The sequence below is a fragment of the Sciurus carolinensis genome, chromosome 3, assembly GCF_902686445.1.
Source record: "Sciurus carolinensis chromosome 3, mSciCar1.2, whole genome shotgun sequence".
Taxonomy (NCBI): Eukaryota; Metazoa; Chordata; class Mammalia; order Rodentia; family Sciuridae; genus Sciurus; species Sciurus carolinensis.
The window spans coordinates 8,388,524-8,405,990 of NC_062215.1; positions in this window are offsets into that span (position 1 = coordinate 8,388,524).

Consider the following 17,467-nt stretch of genomic DNA (forward strand, 5'->3'; position numbering starts at 1 on the left):
AGTCCTCTCCAGGGCAATGGGAAACATATTCTTCGCCTGTTCATTTTGTGGTCATCAAGGTTTCCGGTGCACGGTCTTTCTGTGAGTTCCCTTGGGGCTTAATTTGGCCTGCGTTTGCCGGAATGAGTGGGAGACAGCTTGACTCTTGATAATGTCCTATCATTTCATCGGGTCCAAATGTGTTATGGAGTCCCAGCCACCCTCTGTACCTGGGGCCTTTCAAATCACACAATGGTCTGTGTCAAGTTGACCATTGTCTGATGTTTGGGACCTTGACTGGAAGGAACAAGGCTCAGGGAGAAAAGAAATCATATCCTGTCAATAAGCGCTGAAAATATTTAGTGTGGCAAGCTCTGTGTTTTCTTTCTTATGAAAAGCTGATTAATATTCAGTGGTTGAAGGTTAATACCCCATTCATTTTATTCACTTTACATCCTGCACACAGCGGTGACTGTTCCAATTTCAACTCCTAATTCATACAAACCTGGTTCCAATCAGGAGATTAGTAACTTACTGCCTAAGCAGAAACAAATCGCACAATTGCTAAGCTTATCTTCCCACCCATGCTCAGACACGAACCCATGCTTGAAGCGGACTCATTCGTGGACAGATGTGGATGCAAACAGACCGGCAAACATTCATCCATGTGGGTATATCTAGGAAATTTCCTTTGTTGATGCAGGTCTGTGAGAGGAATGGACAGATGAAACTGACGTGAAGACAGTGGCCTAGACCTATTCAGATGTGCCGGGTCTTCAGCCTTCACTCAGGAGTCAGGTCTCAGCAAAGCTTTCTACATTACCAGTATTCTTCTGCTGAGTTGAATTTTGAACATAGTACAATGGGTCATGATGAAGAGATGCCTGGGCTTTGTCTTTCTGCAGAGCATATAATGTTATTTTGCAAGTGGACCATCACCTCTCCATCTATTTGACTACAGATTTGTTCTTACATTCTAGGGGTGCTCAACCAAAGGACACACCACTTGTTTTTCAATGGAGGTGAAATTATAACAGGATGAACTTGACATGAAGGATAATGAAAGATTTTCTAATCATGTATGTGAAGCTCGAAAACAAGTCACTAAAGTAGGGAAGGAATTCTCTCCTCTTCCTCCTCCTCCTCCTTTCCTTCCTTCCTTCCTTCCTTCCTTCCTTCCTTCCTTCCTTCCCTCCTTCCTTCCTTCCTCCCTCCCTCCCTCCCTCCCTCCCTCTCCCCCCCCCCCTCTCTTTCTTTCTTTCTTGGTACTGGGGATTGAACCCAGGGACACTTAATCACTGAGTCACATCCCCAGTCCTTTTTAATATTTTATTAGAGACAGGGTCTTGCTGAGTTGCTTAGGATCTGGCTAAGCTGCTGCAAGGCTGGCTTTGAACTTGTGATCCTCCTGCCTCAGCCTCCTGAGCCACTGGGATTATGAGCATGCACCACCACACCCCACTGGATTCTTACTTCTTGAAGATCTTTTGAAATTGTATTTCACCTCTCTGGAAAGGTTTAAGAAGAGATCGGCAGGCCGCCCTGCTTAGTTGATCTGTGGTTTAGGGATATCTGTCTGCGGTGATGCTGGCAAAGATAAGCTCAGGTATGCATCTGCAAAGATAGGAGGGAGGCATGTCCAGAAGTTTGCATTTGCCCGTAATGGCATACAAAAGCATTTCTCATCGTGGTGACTGGTCATCAGATGGTGAGAATAATTGGTGCCAGGTATTTTATTGTGTGTTTTTAAATTGTGTTTGTTTCTATTCACCATGCACGTTACGCTGCTAAAAAACAGACACAATGGGACTAAGAGGAAAATCTTAGTATTTAACACCATGAATGTTTTACTGGGGGACTTGATTTTGAGTTGGAACTGAATGAAATATAACTCCAGTTTACGGGACCTAAAACCAACCTATGGCCTAGATACCTCTAAGATCTCATCCTTCTTTCCTCTTTGACTTTTGTATTATAGGAAAAGGCAAAGAATGGGATTTACAGAGCTACAACAAAACACAATAACAACAAAACAAAAACCAACCATCGCGAACAAAGAGCCCTGCCTTAGAATCACATCTCCTCCACTTATTGGCTAAATGGCCTCCGTTTCTCTAAGCCTCTCGGTCTCAGTTGAAGATGCAGTAATGCAGTGAATAATGCGCTCATGGTTGACACAGCCTGGGCCCCCGGGGTGGTGATGCATCAGGTGGGTCATGAAGACTTACATGTATAAAAAGGCTTAGAAATCTGCATGCTTCACTAAACAGGTCACACTGGCTGTTGCTTTCTCATGAGGTTTCTGGCTGTCTGTCCACCTACTCCCCAACCGATTTCTAGCACTAACACCGGCTGTATTCTCTTTGAATCGAGGAAACACAAGTGCTTTCGCTTTTCAGCTGAGGCTTAAACATCTTCTAGCCTGCCACTAACGGCCTGGATCCGCCAAAGCCTGAGGAACTGGGGAAATTTCTATCAGCAAGAATCACGCTTCTAATAAAATTCATAATAGCCCTGTTGAAACATGCTTGGGAGTCTGTGGGCCTCAACCTCGGTTTCCTACCCCTGGAAGCTGCGATTCATTTGGAGATGCTGATCATACTCACGTGGGTATGGGCAGGGAGCCTTGACTGGGAATTTCCTAACCACTGAAGGGCCTGCATCATCCTCTGTATTTTTTTTTTTCTTTTTTAAATCGTGGTAAAATTAACATATCGCGAATTTACCATCCTGATTGTTTCCAAGTGTCGGGTCCAGTGGCGCTAAGCACATTCATGCTGTTGCTCAACCATCACCTGCCCGCTGTCTCCAGAACCCTTTCCATTTTGCAAAACTGAAACTCTGTCCCCATTCAACACCCTGCTCCAAGCCCCTGGCCCCCACCATCCTACTTTTTGCCATATGAATCTGTCTTCTCCAGGGACCTCACCTAAGGGGGATGCACATATTTCCTAGTGGCTGCCTTGTGTCACTTAATATCACATCCCCAAGGTTCATCCCTGGGGTTTGCGCGGTCCTCTGCGTGTGAGGAGGGCGCAGTGGCTATGCTTCCCAGAGGCACTGTGGTAGGCTGTTGAGGAACGAACCTGCCTGGAGTCTCTCCGTAGAGTCACGGGGTACTGACACCAATCCAAGGTGTGACAGCGACTTGTAACTGGTAATGAGAAACCACAACCAGAAGCTGCAGACTTTCTGGGGCTTCTGAAAAGGATTCTAGGGGTCCAGGACGCCCTCAGCCCCTTCCCTCAGCTCAGCTGGCAGGAGGAGCCCATCCCTTCGTGGCTTCGCGGTGATGGGATTTCTCACTGCAGAGCCAGGCGGACCATTGGGCGCTCTCTTTTTTCATTTCATGGGGACCAACAGGAGGGATGCTTGGGCTTGTGGAAATGCTATTTTCTCTTCCTGCCTTTGGAGAGAAAAAAAAAAGAGAGAAAGAAAGAAATCCTGAGCCGCTGCCGTGCAGCTCCACACAGGGTGTCTAGCCAAAATGCAAAGTTCCACCGCAGCGCACAAGCGGACTCTGTTTTTCAAGAGTGCCGGGCCTTTCACCACCTTTTTCGGCACTTCTTTAAAAAATGATTTAAATTGGAGGCAATGGGACCGAATGCTGAACATCTGACCCTCAGACAAGACTTAATGAATCATACGCCCCGGCAACATTGCTCTTCCCTAGCCACTGCTCTTGGCATCCCTGGTGGGTTTTTTTTCCCTCCAAAAAAACATTTGTCCCGCAGACCCTTTGCTTGTTAGCAGTGTCCAGGCAACTCTTCACGTTCATGGCAGGGACAACCTGCCCAGGGAAGCCTGAAGACCTGGGATCCTTTTTGCCTTGTCTCTCTCCGGGTCTTAATTTCTGAGGGAAAGGATGACAGTGCTCCTTAGAGACCAGAATGACACCATCTTGGGTCCTTCCCCAACCCAAGCTTTTGCAGAATATTTGAACGAGACAAGCAAATGTTGTTCCTGAGCCAAAGCCATCCAGCATTGCACGACTGATCTGAGTCAAAAGCGCAAAAAAAAAAAAAAAAAAAAAAAAAAGTGAATGATTTTTGTGGGTAGGCAAATACTAGTGCGGGGAAAAAACACCAATTCTTCGTGTTGAGTTGGAGGTAATGGCTGTCCCTGGTGTCATAAATTAGAGCTCTGTGGGTGAGACATGGCAGGATGGATCACAGCCTGCCTGGCATTGCTAAGGGCATGGACAGAGTGGACCGTGCGTCAAGGTCTTACCCACCTTGCTGGGGTGTCGCTGTCTGATAGTATTCTGCTGGAGCCCAGTGCCAAGGGCAGGGAGAGTGGCAGAGCTGTTTCCTCTGTGGCTGCGACGTATGCAAACAATTTAATCTTCCAGTCCAGTTCTTAGTGTAAATGTTTAATATGAACCTGATGTTAACATGATGTACATGCATTTACTGGTAGGCCAAGCTGGGATTTACATTATGCTGGAAATCAGATGTTTTTTACAGCCCCTGCTTTAAAGATGACAAGGTTTTCCTTCCCCGTGGCAGGTGCATCCTGGAGAGCATGTGCCAGGCCATCAGAGGGAACAGCACTCACAGACGCTAATCCTGGTCTGCCCGTCAAAGACCCGTGGTTAGCAGTTACCAGTTAGCGGATGTCAAAAGAGTAAGGGACAGAAAGTGTCCAGTCTCAGCTGTGATGGGACACTCCACTGCAGACTGCTCCAGGAAAGACAAGTTCAGCTCCAGATCACCAGCAGGCAAACCAAGGTTTGGGGGCCAATTCAGGCCTCTTGCCTGCTTTCATATGACCACTAACTCAGAATAGCTTTTTACATTTTTAAGAGATTGGGGAGGAAAGACGATTGGAAGTCATGTGAAAATGACACGAACTTCAGATTTCAGTCTCCAAGAACAAAGTTTCATTGGAACGTAGCTACGTTAGAGCATTTTATGCACTATTTGTAGCTCTAGTGGCCAGACAGAGCTGGGCAGGGTACACTGTGACCACAGGCCCAGAAGGACTCAAATACCGACTCTTCCCTTTTTTACAGAAAAGTTTGCCAACCTCTGATCTAGAGAGCCTGTAATCCATGATGGTACCGGAGATGAAGATGTTCATTGCAGAAGCCACGGAATGATGATTGCTTTTTTTTTTGATATCAGGTGTATGTCTATCAACTCTCCACCTGTGGGTGGCATGTGATGTGTTAATTTTTACTTTATAAAAATGAAGTTATGTGCTCATTGTTGATGGTATTGTCACTCACATTTTCTGCTTTAGGTTATCTAGCCAGAAACTTTTAAAATTCCTTACCTCATTCCCAAATGTCTGATGCCTGATAAATTAGGTAAGTATTTCACAAAGCCAGCCAATCATCAGTATTACCAAGGGCAGTGAAGTGGCCTAAGAACTCAATGAAGCAGAGTCTGAAAATGGAGTCCAGAGCTTTAAGTCTTTAAAGTTCCACTAACGAGGCTAAGAATCCACCTGATTTGGGAACAACGAACCAAGATAACTATTCTATTTTACACTTTTCAGAGAAATGTGCCCTGTGTTGTAGATGCCACCTGACTTAGAACTCCAGAGTGAAGCTGATTTCCTTCATTTTTTTAAATCTTAATTTCTAACCTTCCCAACCCCTCAAACTCCCCACTGCCTTGAGCAGGGCAGCGAGACAGCACTTTGTACATAGAAGTTGTCCAAACCTAGTTAACTGACCAACTAGATAGTGTGGTTCTGGAAGCTTGTGCTGACTTCCTTATGAAGAATGTCCCTAGCAGAATAAAACTGCATCCACAGCACATCGAATTCTTAACTGAAAATATTTAGAGCAGTCTAAGACTGACAGTAGTCCTTAGGTTTCCCTTTCCCACCACATTTTTACAAAAGAGTGAGATGATGCCAATAGAGAATGAAAATTCCTACTTGGCCTTCCTGTAAACTCCCTGGAAAGCAAGGAGACGTTATCAGCAGATTCAATGTCTGTACTTTAATGATGGGATGCTCCTAGCTTCCCTCCACGCTTTAATTTCCCCTTGTTTACAGACTGTACGACATGTCCGAGGTCCCTTTGGCCCCACTGGATGAAACAGCTGCACACGAGGTCCAACACTCTTCTACACTGTGGCCCTCTTTAGTTTTCAATCTCAGTTTAATTTCCAGGAGAAGTAGTTCAGGGTTTCCTGAGACGTAGTGATCCAATCTGACCACTGCAGGGGTCACATATTGAGACTTCTTCCACCCACTCTCACCACCTCCCCCCATCGGATCTCTGTAAGATGCAATTCTGTGGCCTCTGCATTGGCCAATCGGACCAGGCAGAAATTGTTTCCTAAAAATGCTTCTGTCGGTTTTCTTCCTAATAGCTTGTGGGTTTTGATTTTGCAACCAGTAGCTTCTGAGATAAATTTTCTTAAGCCTATGCCTGGGAAATTGAAGTGACCCCAGAATCAAGGATCTGAACTGTTAATCCAGAATACCATGCTAAGTTGTGCCATTTATTGATTTAATGATAACCCAGCAAATGTTAATCTGTCCCCATTGCAATGTGTTTAAGGGTCTCATCCCTCCAAACCTGAAGCACATAGTTAGTTATTTTGGGGTTTCAACCTTCCCAGATCTTCCCAGGCCACTCTGAGATCCATTTTCCTTATCACACCAATTTAAGTAGTAGATCTTAAAGAAGATGAAACCGAAGATAACGCTCTGTTATTGGGAGGGGTATCAGATTTTAAAGGCAACCTTGGCAAATTCAGATACTATTCTTTTAGTAAATATAGCACTATGGAAAGGAATATCCTATATACTTTACTACTCTGGCATAAGTTCTTGTAGTGTATGTGTGTGTGTGTGTGTGTGTGTGTGTGTGTATGTATGTGTGGGTGGTTAAGTAGCTTATTCTTCCTCTGGACTTACCTAAGAAAGCAAATAGAGTGGAAATGCTGAGATGGCGGAAGCCACGAGAAAGAAATAGTGCTCAAAGAAGATGGGACATAAAGAGGTCTACTCTAAAAAAAGCATGGATTTTAGTGTCAGAGAGTGATAAGTCAACTCTGTTGCCTATTAGACAAGGGTCTCACCTGGGTGAATCTCACTTCTCTCATGGCTATATTTTTTTCTGTTTTTTCTTGAGAAATAATGAGTTAATGGGTGTGCCAATTCAGCACATTCTGGGTACTCCGTAAACATTAGTTTCATATCAAGAGTCAGTTCAGTATTTCAAAATGCAGTTGATTTTATTTTATTTTTTTTTAGTTTCTCCTCCTATCCTTCCCTGGATATATCAATATCAACATTTTATCTATTTGTTTTTGCTTCTGCTGTGTGGCATTACTTGGATCACATCACCTACTTGAGATTATTCTCTTACCCAAGTCAGTGTCCACTATTGGTAGTCATCAATTCATTTGCAACCTAGTTCTGAACCTAAATCCTCCAAAAAGTTTTCCCTGACCAATCACATTTTCTGACCCATCTCTCTTCTCTTTTCACACTTCTGTACCTAGTGTGAGCGAAAAATAATGCACCTGCTTTCTTTCCAGCTGTAATTATTTGACCCACATTGATTATCTTTTCTCTTCCAGAAAATAATTTGAAAGGCAGGGATTATGGCCTAATGCCACATCAGTGAAAGAAATGATAGATAGGGCCTAGAATCACACTCACCACATAATAGGCCACTTCATAATACTGTTGCAGCGAATTTCCTTGGTTTTCTATTAAAGATGTTTACAAAGTGACTTAATGGTCTCACTGTTTTGTTGCTTGGTGCACGACTAAATTCATTGCTTTCTTTAGACTGTGAGAATACAGAAATCTTGATTACAAGTTGCTGTTATATACGAGAGCCAACAAAGCAATTAATTCTCAAATATCAGGTGTATTTTTGAAGTGGAATTTGGCTTCTTGAAACTAAAAAAGATGAAAGTAGAATCTGGTCCCCTTTCTAGCTCTAAGCTCCCAGTCCACTCTCCTGCAATGAAGTGGCTCTAGGGAAACACTCCTGGTCCCGATTCTTGCCTAGTGGCCCATGACATGTCTTGTGAATCAGGGGATGCTACTTGGTGGATTCTCCCCAAGAGAACAAAATATTTCGTTTGGCCCTGTTGACTCACCTATTTTTCTTTCCACATATCTCCCCATTGAAGCTCTTCATCTTTGCTCCTCTGCCATCCTAAATCAGAGTAATCACCCTCGAAATGTCCCCAAAGATAGACTTGTATCAGGAGCCCCTAGGCTCAGGAAACAGAAAATCATGACACAAGTGTCTGGATAAGGAAGATTTATTCAGTCATATCATAAAATGTCCTGAGATAGGGAATGCAGGTTTGATCATTTCCCAACCCCCAGAGATGGTGTTCAAAGAGTTGGGTTCCTTCCGACCACTTTGCTGTTCTTATCATCCGATCTTTGCCTTTATCTACTAATCTTAGCATGGCAAGAGGATGGCTGCAGTTTTGAGGGTCTCAGACACATCACCATGTGACTTAAAGGGACTTTCACTTTCTGGCTCTTTTTAGTAAAGAAAACATTTGCCTGAAACTCTTCTCCCTCAGATTTCCCTTACCTCTCATTGTTAAGAATGAGGTACCTGTCCTTTTAAAATTTCAATCTCTTGCAAGGTGACTGCCATGATTCAGCTAAACCAATCCCCGTTATCCTTCACCCTTGGGTCACGTGTGAGAGTGCATGAACAAGAGAAGAACAGCACAGTCAGGTTGGGGAGGGTGGTTGATGTGGTCAATGAAAGACAGTACCTGCTATGCAGGACAGGGTGCCATGGAAGGGCATTATGGGATGTTGTCACCGAGATGAGGTATAAAACCATTCTGCTGGAAGACCACAAAACTCACCAATCAAAAGTCAGCTCAGAAACTTTTCCCAAAATGCCCAGGACTGTGTGTTCATATAAGTGGATTCCAAATTCCATATCGTTTGATTGCAACCTTCTCTCCTTCTAAGACTGTGATGCTGGCTCCCTAGGTAGCATTACAGGAAGTGATACTGAATTGTTGGAATGTAGTCATGGCCAAGGTCGGAGCATTGTGAGTCGGTGCTCTTTCAAGTTTCTGTAGGAGACCACTCTCTAACAAGAGCAGTCGAAACAACACTGTCAGATCTGTATCAGTACTCGAATTTGGTTTAATGCCAGATCCTCAAAAAGAGAAAAAAATAGAATTGAGGAAATGGAGATATTCAGAAGTTTAGACCTCATTTTGAGTTGTTTTTATTGGATGGAATAATAGATGGATTATTTTCCTCTTCAGGGAATAAAACATAATTCCACATTTCTTTACAATTAAATTAAGACTAAAGAATGACAAAAACATTATCGTTCATGTGATGCATTTGAAAGATATCGTTTGTGCTCTACTGTAAAGAGTAAAGAATGCCTTGATTTGGTTGCTTTATGAAATGCCAAGTTTTCAGGGCAAATCCTATTAAGGGGTCTTAGTTCCTGTCTGATAGTTGCTTTCTTCTCTGCTAACTGGCACTGCATGGAGACGTCTCAGGATTGTTTAGGCTGAGGTTGAACTGAATTTAGAAACTACTGAGTTGGGGATATTTGTCCATTCATTATCTTGCTCATCAATTTGGCTGTTGAATATCTCTTATATCTATAATAATTTTACTAAACTTACCTGCTCCTTTGTTATGTCTCTCCGCTAGTCTATAAACTTCCAGCGAAACTTGTTCCCAGTTATAACTTCAATGCCTGACCTATTTCCTGAGTAATGAGCACTAAGTATATATTTATTTAGTGTTTGAGCCCTCAGTGAGCCTTTAGTTCAGGAAGAAGATCAGGCACATAAACAACAACAAAATGCTTGATGAAGGGAGGGCTTTTATAAAAGATGAACACAGATTTATTAGAATTTTAAAGGAAGGAAGAGATCACACATAACATACTTGTTCATTCTTTGAAAAAAATTTATTATCTATCTGTCTATCATACTAAGACATCAGCGTGTAGTTCCCCATTTATAATCCATAAATAAACCAAACAAATCAATTGTTAAATAAATGTACATGGAGTATGAATGTTGAATGTATCATCATTGTTAACTTGCCCTGTTTTTATTTAAGATATAGTCTATCTAGGTGAGTTTCTTGTAGACAGATTATTGTCTGTTGCTACTCCATCCAATCCAATGACCTTTCCAATGACAAGATTTAGTCCACTTACATTTAATGTCATTCTTGATTTGGTTTTGTGTAAGTCAACCATTTTGCTGTTTGTCTCCTATTTGTCCCATATGTTTCTTTCTGGGTCTTCTAATGGTAATTAGTTGAATATTTGTATTCATCAGTTTTACTTCATCTGTTGGCTTTTTAGTGAGACCTCTCCCTTATTCTGCTTTAGCGGTTATTCAGAAATTACAGTATTCCTCCTTTACTCTATGATGGTCTACTTAGAAGTAATACATATTATACCTTCATTTCTCACACATCACAAAAATATGAACCATAAAACAGAATAATTTCATTTACTCATATCCTTATCACATAATTACTTGCACATATATTATAAACTTGAGATTGGATATAAATTTGCTTTGAATAGCTATTTGTCCTTTGATGAAATGAAGGGAAGATTAAAAACTCAATATTTGGTTATATACCCCTACATTTCCCACTTTGGTGTAGATGTCTGTTTCCATTTTCATTATTTCTTTTTAGGATGAAAATATTTGTTAGTCTTTCTTCTAATGTTGTTGTCTCAATCACATCTTAATTTAACCCTCTTTTTTTTGTTTTGCTTTTTTGTTTTTTGTTTTCTTCACATATTTTGGTGCATTATAGTTCTACATAATGGTGGAATTCATTATTACATATGTGTACATGCCCACAATATAACAATATAATTCTGCCAATGTTGTTCCCCATTATTTTCCCTTTCCTCTTCTTCTCCCTTCCCAGGTCCCTTTCCTTTAATCTACTGATCTTCTTTCAATTTTCATGAGACCCTAATCCTTCTTTCTTTCCATTTTTCTCTAGATTCCACATTTGAGAGAATATCTATGGCCTTTGACTTTCTGAGTTTGGCTTATTTTGCTTAACATAAGTGTTCTCAAGTTCCATAATTTTCCTGCAAATGACAGGAAACTTCACTCTTTATGACTAAATAAAACTGCAAAGAAACAATATTGGCCAAATAATACTGTTATATTGTGGATATGTACAAATATGTAACAATGAATTCCACCATTATGTATAACTATAATGTACCAATAAAAATATGTAAAGAAAAGAAAAGAAAGCACACATACACACACACACACACACACACACACAGACACACACACATACATATCATATCACATTTTCGTTATCCATTATCTGTTGAGGGACTCCAGGCTGGTTCCATAGTTTGACTATGGTGAATTGTGCTGCTATAAACATGGCTCTGCATGTTCAGTGTAGTATGGTGACTTTAATTCTTTAGAATAAATACGGAGGAGTAGTATAACTGATCATATGGTGGTTCCATGTCTAGTCCTCTAGGGAAACTCCCTACTGATTTCCATAGTGTTAACCCTCATTTTTAAAGAATATTTGCACATGGAAAGAATTATGGGATTTAAAAAAAATTTTTTTTTTCATCACATTAAAGATGTCATTCTTCTGACCTCCACTGTTTTGTTGAAAAATTAGCAAACTTCTGTGCCATTAGTGTCCTCTCTGTGGTCTGCCATTTTTCTCTGGTTGCTCTCAGGATTTGTCTTTATTTTTTAGCAGTTTACTGATAATACGCCTGATGTGATTTTCTTTTTATTTATCTTGCATGAGGTTTTCTCAGTTTCCTCAATATGAAGATTGATGGATGCTTTTCCACATTGAGGAAATATTTGAATCTTTCTTCTTCATTTTCTCCCTACTGCATCTACTCTGCTTTTCTGAAGTGCCACTTACACGTGTGTTAGTCTCCCCATCCTCCCATGAGTCCCTGAGTCTCTGCTGACTTTCCTTAATCTTTCTGTTTTCCTGTCTGTTCCTTTAGTTTGGATCATTATTTTTCTTCACGTTCACTTGCTCTTGCTTCTCCTAATGTCTCTCCATGATTTTTTTCACTTCTAGAATTCTAATTGATTCTTTTCTTTGTGACTTTCATCTTTCTGCCTATACTCATTAAACCATAGTTTCCTTAAAGTTCTTGAAAATATATTAATATCTCCTTTAAAGTTTTTGTCTGCAATTTCTAACATGCAGGATAGTTGAAATCTGTTTATCCTGTGATTCTCCCCTTATTATGGGTCACATTTCCCTGCTTGGTATGTCTGATATTTTTAATCATCTGATAAATGATGTGAACAACGCATTGTAAGGGATCCAGAGTAAGGGATCTTCCCTTAGTAGATGTTATATTCTTCTAGGCAAAGAATATACCAGACGTTCTCCTTGGTTTCAAGTTTGGTAATGACCAGGTACAGTAGTCCTCACCTGAGTTCAGAGGGCAGAAAACTGTCCTTAAAGGGCTTGATGGTGAATATTTTAGGCACGTGGGTGTATGTATTGCCTCTGTCGCAACCTTTCAACTCTACCATCATAACATGAAACCAGCCATAAAAATATGTAAGCAAATAGGCATGCCTGTGTTCCAATAAAATTTTATTTACAAAAACAGATGGTTAGATTAGGGGCCACAGGCTGGGTGTGGTGATTCTGTCCTATAATCCCAGGTATTTGGGAGGTTGAGGCAAAAGAGTGGCAAATTCAAAGCCAGACTCAGCACCTTAGTGAGACCCTGTCTCAAAATAAAAATATAAAAGCATTGAGGGTGTAGCTCAGTGGTTAAATCCCATGTACCACAAACAGAAACAAATAATGATTAAGGGCCACAGTTAGTTGATCCCTGTCCCAGCTCAGGGATCTTATTCTTCTGGAAAGGCCTCCCTGGTGTTCAGTCACAGGCCTGGGATGTTAACACTGCCTCTTGATTGTGGATGAAAGAGAGATTCAGTTTCTACTAGTACTGTGTGGCCACTGTGATCTCCAGTCCACTGTCATCCCTAGAGCGGTATCTCCTCCACAAGGCCACAGGGTACTTGACTGCACATTTACATCCCAGTCCTTGGCTGAGGTCTTACAGAACCCTTCACTGACCTGTTTAACCACCCCTCACTTCCCTCAACCCCTGCACTCTGTCCTACCCTGAAATATCCATTAAGCTTTTGTTCCTGCTCCCAAGACTCCAGGGCTCTTTAAAATCGACTGCCCTCTGCCCTAGTTGAAGTCTCTCCAGCGAGAGCCCTGTGAACATGGGGTTTACCTCATGTATTTATTTCCCTTATCTCAAAATCTCAGTCCAGGTCTTCCTAGGATGCTTGAGAGCATGATACGTTTTGTCCAATTCTACCATCTTTTACAGAGGAGAGCAACTTCAATACCAGTTATCCATCAGGGCTTGAAGGAGAAATCTCTCATTGTTGAAAAGTGAAAAGCAACTGGCTATGCAGCTTTGAGAAGGCTAAGCACAGTGAAAGGGTATTTTAAATGGTTCAAGTGAGGAGGGCTCCAAGCCAGCTGGGCTTGGGTGTGGCCCCCTCTATCACATTCTGCAGTGATTACTGGGGCCCTTCACACTTGCCCAGCCTAAAACAGATGCTCTTATGGGAGTTGTAATCTTTTTGGCATTTGAATGACAAGCTCCCAGTCAGAAGCTGATGTGTCAACAAGAAATTCCAGGGGATTATACTTGATTAAAATTCACCACAAAGATTATCTGTCCTGTATTTAGTGATATATCTCTACTTATTAATTAGATAGGAACAAAAATTTCAAAGCACCTTCTAGGTGATAGCTCCTATGCGAGATGCTGAAAGAAGAGGGTAAGGGAGACACAGTCCTCTCAAGACCTCATAGTCTAAGAGGACAAAACAGACATGCCCAATAAGAACTGTGATAATGTGAAAAAGTTCTCTAATGGAGGTGAGATTGAATGAGGGGCAACTAGATGCACATAAAGAAGTCGGAAAACACTTAGGCCAAGCTCCCACCAGCTAGTAGCAATTTATTGCCCAGCAGGTCCATGCAGGTGGGATGGACACTTGAGGTGGAATAAAACACCTGAGCAGAGCTAACTGAGTAGTGGAGGGAGAAGATGTGCTGTGTGCCGGGAAAGAAGCTGGACTGGTTAATAGGACTGAGCTAGGGAAAGACCTTTCAGGATATAACAGGGAATTCACATGTGATCCATAGACAGCGAGAAGCCTTTGAAGGATTGTTGAGAGGGGCAGTGATATGATCAGATTTTGGTTTTAGAAAGATCTGGATGGTAAACTGGAAAGATTCCATTAGAGATGTGTGCATGGGTGGGGGGTGGCTTAAATCAGGGAGGGTATTGTGGCATGCAAAGAGAGATCCTTCACTAGGGCCATGACCCAACACAGTGAGAGAAAGGGTTAGACTCAAGAAATTTTTCAGAAGGTGATTTGGGGGGGGTAAGTTTATGTGGGTTCAAGTAAAAGAAAAGTAAGTAGGATGAACCCCAGCATTTTAGGGGTGAGTAATGGAGTCAATAGCAGTGACAACTGCCAAGGAAGAGAACAGATGGGAAGGTTGGTTCTGTGAGGGATGGTGATGGATGAATCCATTCAGCCATTCATTTAGTCATTCATTTATTCAGAAAACATTTAGTGAATGCCTACTACGTGCCAAACGTTTCTCCAGGAAGGTAGAGATTAAGACAGGCAAAGTTGATGCTCTTACAGAGGGAGAAAATGTTTTTAAGTAAATAAGAATTTTAGATGTGGAAGATGACAGAGCAAGATACAGTGAGTGACAGAGAATGATAGTGAGGCAAGGAGGAGCCCTTCAGGACAGGAAAATCCTCTTGGAAGAACGTATATCTGAGCCAAGACAAGTGTGATCTCCAGAATCTGGATATGCAAAGGATTATAGAAGCATCTAGAAAAAGGGAACTGCCAGCACCACCCATGTGACTGGAACCAGCTGGCTTTATTAGAATAATGACAGTCCCAGGGAAGAATGAGCATGAGGGAGGGTGGGGGAGGTGGGGTGGATTCTGTAGGGTTCAATTGGAGAGCATATGGGTTGGAGAGGTACTTCAGCTGCAGACTCTTCCCCAGGAGGTCAAAGGGCTCCCACCCTCTGTTTTATGAAGCAGTCCTCATTTTGGCTTTGGAGATAATGTAGTATGAGATGCTCGTCAGGAACCTGAGTGGAGATGCTTACCAGAGGGTCAGATGCAATTCAGGAGTTCTGCAGAGAAACAAGGACCGAAAAGAAGAGACTCCAGGGCCATCAACCAACAGAATCCAGCTGAGGCTGCTGAGTGGAGGGTGTGGGTGCATTTTCCTAGCATGAGTTACAGAAGCAGAGTGTCAAACTAGCTGTCTCATGTTCATGTGATAGCGGGTTGTCTTTACAGAACACAAGATGGCATGTCATCCTTAGTTGAAAACCTAAGAAGCCAGACACCTCCTGGCTTGTTCTAGGCATTAAAAAAGTCTATATCCTCTGCAGGAATCTGAGTTTGGTGATACATAAGGAAGAGAAGCAGATCAAGAATGGAATCTTGGAGGACCCATTTCAGACTGGCCTTGCTATGCCTGATCATCAGAGGTTAAAAGTAGTAGTTCAGGGGCTGGGGTGGAGCTCAGTGGTAGAAGCTTGCTTAACATGCACAAGGCTCTGGGTTCAATTCTCAGCTCCACAGAGAAAAAAAGGTAAGTAGTTCATGTATTCTAAATTCTATTTTACCTTATTATTTCCTTAAGATACTGGACATTTTACTCTTCTTCCTCTGCCTTACCTTGTCAAATGTAGCATCAGATGGTAAGAAAGAAGCTGTTTCATGTGTGCTATAAGCTTGCACAGGGTATATGCTTCAGAAGAGGCGTTTTCCTTTATTCTTCATTAATGAAAGTTTAGAGTTTGATTCTAAGCATCTCTCTTGTCTTAAAACTTGAGCCAAGTTGGTAAGTTTATTAAAGTCTTCTAATTTATCCTTGGTGTCTCATCTCTTTGGAGTACAAATGAGCTGCTTGTATCAGTTCAGCTCTTCTTCCATGCACAAATTATCAAAATCCTCTCAAATTGGATAATTTGCATTTTGACATTACAAAAATAATTGTAAATAATTAAAGGAAAAGCTCTCTTTAGAGTTACTTTGTCCATATTCCTGCTGATGTAGTGGGAAGTTCCTGTAAGATAAACAAGGAAGCCACATTGTGGTTCCACTAACTTGGAAAGACCTGGAAGGCAATCTGGTTTCTCCATCCATTCTCTGATTGATTTCTTTCTGCAACTCATTCAAACTAAGGAACAAGCATCTCATCCATTAAGTTGATGTAACACAGCAATTAAAGCAAACTTTCCTGTCTGCAGCTTGCCTAGATGTTGGTGATGGTAATATTTTGGGTTCCCATGGACCTTCCTGAATACTGAACACTAAACAAAAGCAAATGACCAAAGTAAGATATCAAAAAATAAGCACCTTTAACAAAGGAGGATATACATTAAAAGCAACTACTTCAAAGAGTGTTATGGGCTAGAAGGGTGGATTTTCCCATCATGAAAATAAAAATCTAATATAAGCACATTGCCATTGGGGGTGAGAGATTCTAACTGGTGGAGGTGGAACATTTCCCTTGATTGACATGCTCAGCTCCTTTTCAAGAAGCACATGGTATAGCAGGTTGTGGGGAGTGTGGGGCACTCTTGAGTTTTCTACTGGAACTCTCTTATTGATTCTGGCATTTAGACAAATTCCAGCGGCATTGCAGGTCTCCCAGTTTGAGAACAGGATTCCTGCAGGAACTCTTAACTGCCTGTGGCCATGACACACCCTTTGGCAGATGCTCTCCACAGTTGTCAATTTCAGTTTCAGTTGTGGAAACAAGTGATTTATTGTACCTTGAAATTCATCCTGTGGAAAGACCAAATTGGATCCGTGGAGGTTGGTTGGGATTTTTAAAGGAGGTCTATGAATTATAGAAATCAATGTCAGGAAGTTAGCCCTAGATAAATACTACCACTAAGGAGGGATGAAGATCTTTTTACTTTGAGCCATACCATTGGAAGGTCAGTGGGAAATGCCACATGACTAATTGCTAGTTGTGGACTAGTGCAGATAATATAAATATCATTCAAATCTAAGGCATGGAATTTTAGTACTTGAAGATGAATTATAGTCCAATCATTACTATCATATTGCTTCTTGCAAGCATGATGGGAAAAACTAGAAATTGAAGATTGTGAGGAGAAGCAGAAGTAGTAGTAGATACTCTTTAAGCCACTTCTCCACATGTCTCCGGATTTTCTTGTGAGGTTGATGGTGCAGAGTTCCAAGAATAGAAGCCAGGTTTAGCTACATCTTATTAGACATCCCTCAATTAATGTGACATTAATTTATCTTCTTCAAGTGGAGGAAAAATATAACTAAGAAACTGAAGGAGCATCAGTAACACACAAGACAAGTAAGTCTTCCTCTTTTTCTTCTTGAGCTCCTCAGTCTACTGTCCTGTTGGAACTGGGCTTGTGAGCTGGGGAGTTCCTTGTC